General features: G+C 41.4%; 1 non-coding gene across 1 annotated transcript; it reads left to right on the top strand.

The window, feature by feature from the left end:
* The first annotated feature begins 1,281 nt into the window (after positions 1-1,281).
* On the top strand, positions 1,282-1,388 carry LOC128133985 (small nucleolar RNA R71). The gene has a single exon (XR_008232310.1). It is a non-coding gene; the product is annotated as a small nucleolar RNA R71 (small nucleolar RNA).
* Positions 1,389-10,824: the final 9,436 nt, after the last annotated feature.

Here is a 10,824-nt window from a genome sequence, read left to right on the forward strand (position 1 = left end):
AATTTTTGATAAAATGAAAAAGGCATTAGATTAATGCTAGCCCCGGAATTGGCTAAAGCATTAACCTTCATTTTATTCCCAAACTCGCATGGAAGAGTGAGGCGTCCAGGATCCCCCATCTTTTCTGGTGTTTCTCCCAACACAACTTTTGAAATTTGCTCACTTAGAATCACTGTAGACTGTTTCTTTAATTGCCTTCGCGTATCTATCAAGTCTTGCAGTAATTTCTGGTTCTCGGAAGCTTTGGATAAGGACTCAACAAACGGAGTATTAATTGGAATCCCTTTCACATGCTTCACAAACTCTAAATGTTCCTTCTCCAGTTGACTAAGTGCTGCACGGGTGGGAAATGGCATAGGTGGATGATAATCTGGAATAGGCTCCAAAGATTTTTGCTCAGAATTGCGCCACGTCGTGGCCAGAGGCGTGCCACGTCGTGGCGAGCCTGGTTCAGCATTCTCTCCATTTTCGATCCTTGATTTCTTGGGTTGCTGCGGTTGTTCTTCCAACGCCTCCAAGAACTCGGATATTGTATCTTCTTCAGTATCGATGGCCATTACGTGAGATTGGGCTTTTACTTCGGGATTCTTCGGGGACAATTTTTCATGGACTAAAGTGGCTAGTTGACCAAGTTGTACTTCAAGGTTATTGATGGAGGCTTGCTGGTTCTTCATCAATGTTTGTTGTTCCATGATAGCGGAATCCGTGGCATCATGTCTCTTTTCCGAAGCCTCCATAAACTTCATCAAAATGGTCTCTAGGTCGGGTTTCTTCTCGATTGGTGGCTGCTCCTTTTGGTAAAAGCCTCGACCTGTCTGCCTATACTTCTCTTCTTTTTGCTTTTTATACTCTTCATAGGGCAGCCACTCCTTCTTTGGTTTCCTCCAGTCGTCATCAAACTTATCCCCACTAGAGTAGCACACTTGAGCTTTTCTGTTCCCAGACTCATCCATATTACAGTCCTTGGTCAAGTGTGGACCACTGCATCGCTCGCACCCCACTCTTATGGCATGTATCGACTGGTCCATTTGTGTTATCCGGCAATCCATGTTATTTAGCATGGCCATGACAGCTGCAATTTCTTCAGTTTGGATCCCTCCACCACCTTTACTTCCGTCTTGCCTCGGGTTATGGTACTCGCGGGAGTGTTTTGAGAATTCTTCGATGAGCTCCTTGACCTCCCTTGGATTTTTCTTTGTCAACGGTCCTTGAGAATCAAGGAGTTGTCTCGTCATTACATTGACCCCATCATAAAAGATTGACATCTCTTGCTGCACATTTAGGTCATGTTGAGGGCAATTTCTGAGTAAGCCCTTGTACCGCTCCCATGCTTCGTATAGTGACTCCCCCGGTTGTTGCTCAAAGTTGGCTATCGCCTTCTTGAGTGTGGCTATCTTGGATGGCGGGCAGAACTGGTCTAGGAATTGCTCACGCATTTGAGCCCAAGTGGTGATTGTACCTGGTGGGAGTGCTTTTAACCACTCCTTAGCAGCTCCTTTGAAAGTGATGGGAAGCATCCTAAACAAGACTGTATTTCTGGTGACATTTGGGACATTGAAGTAATCAGCAATGTCGTTGACTTCGTCTAGATGCTTAAAAGCATCCTCATGATCCTTCCCGAAAAATGGGATGTCCTTCAGTGCTGTCAATATGTGTCCCTTTAGTTCGAATGTGGCAGTGGCAGGAATTGCGGGTTGGACTAACCCAGGACCCATGTCATCTCGGATCTGTTTTTTGTATGCTCCCATGGACATTTCTTCAATCGCTGCCATCTCGTTCCTTGGCTCGTTCTCGGGTTCACTTGTGTGTTCTTCAAATTCTGGCTCGGTATCGCTTTCGGACTCGGTTTGCACGGGTGTATGATCCAAATGCTCAAGATTGCTCTTGTGCTTTGTTGATGAGTTGGACTCTCCTGTCTTCTTTCCTGACCTCCTAGAAAAGGCTGACTTCAATTCTTGCAAGGGCGTCTTTTTCTTGTGAAGTGCAGATTCGGGGTCTTCCAGTGGTGGCACCAAGTTAGTGATTGAGCTTCTGGTCATGAACTCCTACAACTTGCTAAACTAAAACGTAAAACTGAACTAAAATAAGAAAAACTAACTACCAAATAAAAAATTTTAAAAATTTTGCCTGTCCACGTCGTGGCAAGTATGTGGCCACGTCGTGGACTCTGTAAAAATTTTTATTTTTGCTGAAAAATTAACTTTTTGTGGCTGTGATTCCACAAGAAGGATCGATTAATTTAATGCAAATAATTAAACTAAAAACTAAGCCGTTCCCCGGCAACGGCGCCAAAAACTTGGTGTGCACAAAAGTACCCACTAATTTTAATATTTATAACCTAACAAACTTAACTATCTATGCACTTATAGGCAGTGTACCTAGTTAGATTACAGTATAGCTTGGGTAAGTCGGGTGTCGATCACAGGGAACGGTGTTCTAATTAATTTACTTACTATTAAATTAACCTAATTTATTAACAAATTTAATAAAGGGTTTTATCTGATTTTACAAGATCAGATGAACTTAAATCCAATTCAATAAGTAAAAACACACACTCTTGTTTATATTGAATCCACTTTTCCCTTATGGCTAGCTAACAATTACGGATTACTAAGTTGGTTTTTAATTATATTAGTAATTTAGTTCTATCTTACCAATATTTAACTAATTCATGTCAAACCATGTATGTTCACACATAATTAAACACAGAACCAATTATAGTTGAAAATATGCTATATAAGATTTGTTGTGTAAACGCAATTATGATCACAATTCTCGTTCTCTAGCACAGCTAAACTTTATTTATTCTAATTATTAACTAAGATTGGTCAATCCTAGCTCTAACAATTCAATGTTCACTAAATTATTAGGTAAACAGGTTCATGCAGTTTAATGGTCACTAAGCTACACAGAACATGTAATTAAACAATTAGATAAACAAATATTAACATGCTAGGTCATACAAATCAAACACAAGCAAATTTTCACCAACTAAGCTTAATCCATAATCATATAACTATTCATAAGTTCAAAGCTTCATCTAGCTAAACAAGAGTAGCTAGATTCAGCTGCTCATTATAGTAATTAGACTAACACAGCTAAAACTAATGAAAGACATGTTCTAAAAATAAACCTTTACTTCTTTTGGTGTTGAAAACCCTCTTCCAGAGCCTTTCTTTCGTTCTTATTCGTCTTCTGGAACTCTTTTTCTTCTGCCAAAAGTCTCTCTTTTCGTAATAATCAGGATAACTTATATAAGCCTTAAAAACTCGCGCCACGTCGTGGCCAGATCTCGCCACGTCGTGGGCTTTAAGAAATCTGTGTTCTTCAAGGAAATCCTCCGCGTCACGATGCTTATCTTCTGGAACACCCATGCCACGTCGTGGGCTTCATCGCCACGTCGTGATTTTAGCTTTTATCGTGAATTTATTATTTTCTTGTCTTCCAAGCCTCCCATGTTCCCCATTTTGTCACCTTTGGTCCCTTTCTTCGAAAATCCTTTGTATTGACTGAAAATAACAATTTAAACTCATAAGTATCTTTATTCTAAACATATTATCAATTTATTAATAAAAATGTACTTAAATACTGCCTAAAAATAAGTGTAAATATGGAAATATCATAGGTCTTAATGATTAAGAACCATATCTCAATTGATCCTCTAAGTGAGTCTTAGTACAATTGTATGTCTAAGAAGAGGAATCAAGAATTGAAGAAATGGTTAAATCAAAAGGTCAATCATACTTCGTTCCAAAACAAGTCTTAGAATGAGTGACAAGTATTAAGAAGGTTTATAACATTCATCAATTGTGGAAAGTTGTGATGTCTTGGATAAAACAAAGACCAACTAGGACCAAAGTTATGAAGTGTTTTGTCTTGATAAAAGCTACACTAACTCTTGAATATTTGTTTGTCAAGAAATGTTTATTGACAAGAGAATCTTATATGTCAAGGAGTCAGTGGGAGTCTTAATGGTCTTGAAAGGTTTCAAGAACAAATCAAATAAACCTTATCGATCATCACTAGCACATGAGTTGAGGTTTACAACCTATCGTGATGACATTATTTTGTTTTTGTGCCAATCCAATTGAGTTAATTATGCATGTGAGTTCTATGAGTTCTCATTTTGAACGCATAAAAGGCAAAGCACCTTAATCAATGAAAGGTACATTGATAAGAAAGGGTGAGCTGCTTAACTACTTGGAAGACATGGTGGGCAGCTGTGCTACCATAAGGCAAGAAATCAAGATTAAGAAAGTTCGGTCCATATGAGTTTGAATTTGTCGTAAACTTTAGTTTTAACAAATTCACATGGATAAGAACACATACACCGTTTAAATCTAAGTGTCATAAGATTTCCTCCTTCATGAAAATGATTGTGAGGAAATGCTTTCACTAAGAGAGATTTTAAGAAGATAGTAATTGTAAAATTGCATTCTCGAATTCAATCATGGTTACGGTATCCGTTTTCCATAATTTGAATTGTGAGGTTTGGCAATTAGTCTTAATTGTTTAGACACACATATGAACTATTGAAGGCAAAGGTGTATAAGTTCAAGAAGCCTTGATAAATGATTATCAAAGCATTAAGTATTAGAATCACGAACTTAAGAAATTCAATAAGTATTGTTTTCTGAAAGTTAAGATGTTTATAAATACATGTCGAAGCTAGTGGGAGCATAAGTGTTATGTTTTATAATAATCATCATGATAGTGGGAGCTTAAATGTTATGATTGTATGATTATTAAGGAAAGTATTGCAAGGTTAGCAATATTAATTATAGAAAACAAGAGTCATACTTTGCAAAGTTGTAAGAGTTGAAAGGTTGTTTTGCTATAATTAAGGGAGAGAATATTATGCTTCATTTCAAATCTAAAGGCTTAGGTTGTGGAATGTTAATAAAATTTAGTCAAAGGAACATAGTGTGTTCTTAAAATTTCGATTATGATTACGGCATTCCTCTTCACAATTCGAATTTTGAGAACATAGCAAATAAAACATTATGCGTCGTGTCTCATACGCTTCGAGTATAAGATCGATTGCAAATGCTTTAATATTTGACCATTCTAAAATTTTCCAAATGTCTAGCGCATTTAGAGGGAAAAAGGACTAGAATCAGTTTTGAGTAAAATAATTAAACAACTATCAAAGGACAATCCAAAGTTCGACGAGGATTGGTCGCTTGTGAGTAGTTGGAAGTATAGTATTGGAAAATATGGAAATGTTTCCATATTGGATGGACCATGTCAACATCATTACGAATAGATAAGATTCTATTAAGAATGAGTTGTCATATGGAAAATATGGAAGTGTGTCAATATTGGAAATTGAATATTGAAAATCTATGTCTAGATTAGAAACTTTTATGCAAAAGGATGTTCAAAGGAATGTACTTTGAGTGAGAAACATCATATCTAAGGAATTGTCTTGTAACAATCTCCGATAGAGGACTTTGTAATATCAGTGGCAATAGTCTTTGTGACTTTGGTGCAGTGACACTACGAAAGGATAGCTGCATAGAATGTTAGAATCTAGCATATTCTATAAGTAGCAAGAATTTGATATTCTTTAACTTATGGAAAAAGGATTTGGAGTTGTGAAATGAGAATGATTGGAAATGTGTTCAATGTGATCTATTTCACAAAGTAAGAACCATAGGTAAACATTGTGTGCATGCTAGGAGCATGGGACAAGTGTTGTAATTCAAGTAAGAAGTTGATTACCCGAAACGACAAATAATGAGTAATCAATATGGTGATAAATGAAAGGTGTTTTATTTATGTTCAAAGGGTTGAGGCCATATGAGATTAGTATTATTCTTGTGTTTCACATTTGCATGTTTTGACTTCCAAAATAATTGAGTTTATTAAGAATAATCGAATTATTCGAACGGGCCACAATCATTCATATGTTGGAAGTAGGTATGAGTGAAGACTGTCGTGAATTGGTGTGTGGATTGTCTAAAGAGCATTAGACATAAGCAAATGTTTGCTGCAACGTTCATGAGTGCTTATGAATATGATTTGAGCATTGGATTAAACCCACGCTCACTTGGATCACTCCATGAATTGTATCACGAGTGATTGGTGAGACGATAACATCTTATATTCTTGAAACCGAGATGTGGGAGTTGTATCTTGCAAATCGGTTGCACATTGATAATATGTAAACGCACTAGTAACTTGGTGTTATAAAACATATTGTTGTGTGTGATTCGGTGCGTGAGTGCAAGCAAGCATTGTATCAAAATTTATCCGTTCCTTTTATCCAAGGTAGGATAAAAGCGACATCTTTGGGCCCCTCGATGATTTAGTGATGACAAACGTAAATCCTCAGCCGGGCTAGGGCTAATTTGATTTGTTCAACTAGTCAGTCTGATGGGATTAAAACAACTTTTAATCTATGAAGATCGATTAGATCTTGAACAAGTATATGAATATGAAACAGCAAAAACTCAATAAAAATAACAAAGCAGAACGCAATATTAAGAACAAAACAGCTTGAATCAATCGTGTCGAATGATTAAATAAAATCCTTAGAAGAGCTCGATCAAGAACATCAACTATAAAGGATTAGAAGATTACAAGAACGATTACAGGAAATATAATACTCTTGATGAATCGCTAAATCGATAATCTCTGCAATCTTAAATCTGAAATCTTAACCTAATATGCATGCAAGCATTTAACTTATATACAATACATAAAAGGCTCACGGTTGGACAGGCCCAAACCGGAGAATACAAGGCTAATCTAACGAGCCCAAAAGACGCAACATCAAAACTATCTTCAGCCCAACAATCTCCCCCTTTGCGTCAATTTGGAGCGAGACCTTCACTTCTTACTTGGGCCGGCAGCTGAAGCTGGTACCTTCTTCTTCACGGTACTAAACAGACACTTGGTTATGGAGAGGATGGTCTGTCTAAACCGGATGTACCAATTGATCATATCATTGAAGTACTTGATGTCATCAGCCGAATTGTCCTTACACCGCTTGATGATTGATAAGACGTGTTCCAAGCAGGCTGTGGTGTAAAGGTGCTTGTCAGCTAAAGCGAATAGACATTTCTGTCCTTCGGCTTTGGTGAACATCACTGAGTTTTGCCTCGGATCTATCTTACCCATTTGCATTGTGTTTAGATCACTGGCCGATCCCACTGGTGCTACTTTCGGTTTCTTCTTGAAAACAGTGGCGACCTCCTGATCCATTTGGGCAACCTCCATGATGTAGCAAGCCAACATCCTTTTGACATGGTCTAAGATGGGACCATATTCGGCTTCGTTTGTCAGTAGGATATTGTACAAGACTATCCAGTCATGAGGATTCAGATTCGGTAGATCCGCCAGGGTGATGATGTGAGCGGTTCTTGCAGATCCACGAATAAGTTTGAACTTAACATTCGTGAATATCCCCACGGCAAAAGGCTTCAGCACCCGAACATTAACAATCTTCTGGGCGCTCCATGTAAGGTATTGAGGGCGAGCGGCCTCCAGGTAGAAGTCAATGAGCTCCCTGTCAAGCTCATCGTTCGGATGCGGGACTTCAAAGATGTTAGAGAAGGCGTGGAAGATGAACGCCTTTCGAGTCAGCGGCATATCGAACTGCGAATCAATAGTGTTGTTGCAGTCGAACGATATCACCGGCTCGAGCCATAGTATGCTTGGAGTCTCTATGGCCTCTTTTATCAAACGATCCCTGGTCCAGGCAGGGAAGAGCAGCTTTCGGCTCTCAAGGAGATCGTGGGCTTCTTTTTGCTTTCGTTCGGCTTCTTCAGCCTCACGCGCCACACGACTGGCATCGTCTTCAGCATTGCGACTGTTTTTCCGTTTCAACATGTCGGCAATGGTCTCCTTGTCTTCATCTTCATCTTCATCTCCTCCCTCAGCTATGTTTTTACCCTTGTTCTTCACACCCGAACCCGAGGCATGACCAGTTGGGGTGGTTCGGTTGTGTGAGTAGCTTTGGAGGAAGGAGGTGGTTTCGATCCTTTCTTCTCATCTCCCCCTTGTTTCGGAATGGACACGAAACTCGGTAGGCCTTCAATTTTGCTTAAAAGGTCCATGGCCGGGGAGAGCTTTTCAGCGAGGGTACGCCTCACTAAGTGGTTAAGGATGGGGTCGTGTGCTTCCAGGATGTTTGAGAGAGCGGCGTGGACATCCGAAACACACGTCTTTATGACCTCCCTCTCGGATCGAAGAGCTTCCAATTGTTCTTGAGAGTTGGAAAGTTGAGTGCTCTTGACCTTTAGGGCGGTTGTTTTACTCGCCAAAACGTCCATCAGAGAGTTTTTTGCCGCAAGATCTTCTTGTAACCTTGCCAGGCGGGCATCGATGGAGGCACGGAGTGCCGAGTTGTCGTCGCTAAGAGTTTGTCTGAGATTAGCGAACGAAGTCAACTCCGTCGAGACGAACTTGGCCAATTGCTGAACAATCGGTTCCAGAGTTGTCTTTGTGGCGTCGGCGCTTTCCTGCAAGGACTTCAGCAGGTCAGAAGCGTCGGAGAATAGTTTATCGACTTTTTCGGTCGCTGCCTCACAGGCTCGGGTGGAGGCGTCTATCGCAGCAGTTGCTGAGGCCACTGAATCATGTTGAGCCCTGGAGAAGGCATCAACTATCTTCTGAAGGGCAGCTTCAGACAAAGATGACTGCTGGTTGGAAGAGGAGGTGAGAAGTTGATCAATCTTCTCGTTAAGCTCACGAAGATGCTTCTTTGTCACTGGAGCATCATCCTCCTCATCACTCTGAACTTGAAACGGACTATAGTAGACCGAGTCAAAATTCATGTGATCACCACCAAGGTATTGATCGTCGCCATCGGAGGCGTCTTCTGGAGATTGAGGTGGTGGTGAAGCTGGGGGTGTAATGGGTTTGGTTGGTTGAGGTTGAGTGGGTGGGGGGTTAGTTTCGGGTGGTGGTGATGTATGGGTTTCGGTTTGTGGAGGTTCGGTTACAGGTGGTGTTTCGGTTGATGTGGTGAATATGGGTGGAGGTATAGGGATGGAGGTTGGTGGAATAGTGGGGTTTATGGTGGGAATGGAAATAGGTATTGTGGGTGGAGGTGAAGGAACTGGGGATTGATAAAGTTCCATCTCCGGGGTTGGGGACCGAGGGGGTGTGTTGCCTCGTTGAGGAGATTCGTCTCCTTGGGATCCCTCAGAGTCCGAACTCCCACCTTCGGATTCACTTGAGGAGGAGGGAATGACGAACTTTCGCTTTTGTTGGGTCTTCCTCCTTTTCGGTTGTGGGGATGAAGCAACCTTCGGTTGTTTGCGCTTCTTGGGAGAAGGTTTTGGGGCTTTGGATGGTTTCTTCCCCTTGTCTGCCTTCTTACCCCTGGCCACTGGTTTGTCGACATCATGAATCGATCGCAGCATGTCCGGTGTCAGTTCCCTCGGACCAGATGGCCCTAACTCCTTGATCGCCCTGATCATACTGCTGTCTGAGGGCACACTTCCATACATAGTCTCCGGGATGGAGCCAATGAATGAGAATTTTGATGCATCCGAGACGATGATCTTCTTGGTATGGAACGTACCAATAGAAGACATCGATGCACCATCAGCAGTTGGGACCTCAAACCTGTCCATGGCCCATCTTGTGATCAAGATCCAGAACCGGGCCAGCGACACCTCGGAGTGTCGAGAAGTGGAAGAGAGGCTCTGAAGCAGCTGTTGCCAGAGGACAAACCCATAATCCAGGTTTATCCCATTGTACACGCCATACATTATAGAAAGGAAAAGACGACTTGCACCGTCAGATCCTGAGCTTCTCTCTGACAGTCCCTTGAAGAGAACTGTAAATAACCCATTCCACTGGGGCGGTAGGCCGGACTTCTTGAACCTGGCGACGGAGGTGAGAACTTCCGTGTAGCCCATGTTGTAGAACATGCTGTATAACATTCCAACCGGAATCGTCTCCGGGTTAACTCGCGATGGGTCAGCGGCAAACCCTAACAAAGAGCAGAAACGGGGACGAGAAATGGAAGTCTTGTGATCTCCCACTTCAAAGAATACCCGGTCGACGCCCTTGTCGTAGTAGGCCGTCGCATAGACCTGAGATAGAGCCACCATTGGCACCGTTTCAATTCTGGACAATGTCGGAGCAAGCTGGGAGTACTTGAGGCATTCGATGACCGGCGACATGTATGGATCATACGCCAGTGGATTCAGATCGATGACTAGGCATTGCTGGGGTCTGATGGGAAGAATCTGAGACGTCGCATGAACAGATGAAGATTCAGCCATTGTTGCAGGTTTGGAGAAGAAGAAGAACGGGAGAGTGTTTTGGGAGTATTTTTGCTTTGGGAATTATGGGGGCAGTAAAGAGGTAAAAGGTGGTGTTGATGGGTTTTTTATAGTAGGTGATAGGAGAGAGAAAAATCGTTTCAAATCTCTTATGGAAATACGAAACGGGTTTTTGGAGTGACTGATTGGTGATAGTTGGGACGTGCGATGATCACGTAGGAGAGAGAGTGTCAGATTCCTCAGATTACGCCGCCCAATAAGCGCCGGTTCAGAGAGAGGAACCGTTTCCATTTCCACATGCGCCATTAATGCCAGATGGATGACGCTTCAATATCGCACACGCGTCCATAAGTGTCAGAAAAAGCACGGCCATTTCAAATTCACGCGCCCTCCTTTTTACCGTCGTTTGAATTTCTATCCATTTAACTTCCGCCGAGTCAGCAACTTTTTGTCTTATCCCCTTTTAAACAGCTGTTATCAATTAAAGACCCACGTGGCTAATTTTTGACCACAACTTCATTTGTAACCATCCAGTAATTATCCAGCTTGTAAAATAATTAGTAACGGAATTTTTGAAAAT

Source organism: Lactuca sativa, chromosome 4 (assembly GCF_002870075.4).
Source record: "Lactuca sativa cultivar Salinas chromosome 4, Lsat_Salinas_v11, whole genome shotgun sequence".
Lineage (NCBI taxonomy): Eukaryota > Viridiplantae > Streptophyta > Magnoliopsida > Asterales > Asteraceae > Lactuca > Lactuca sativa.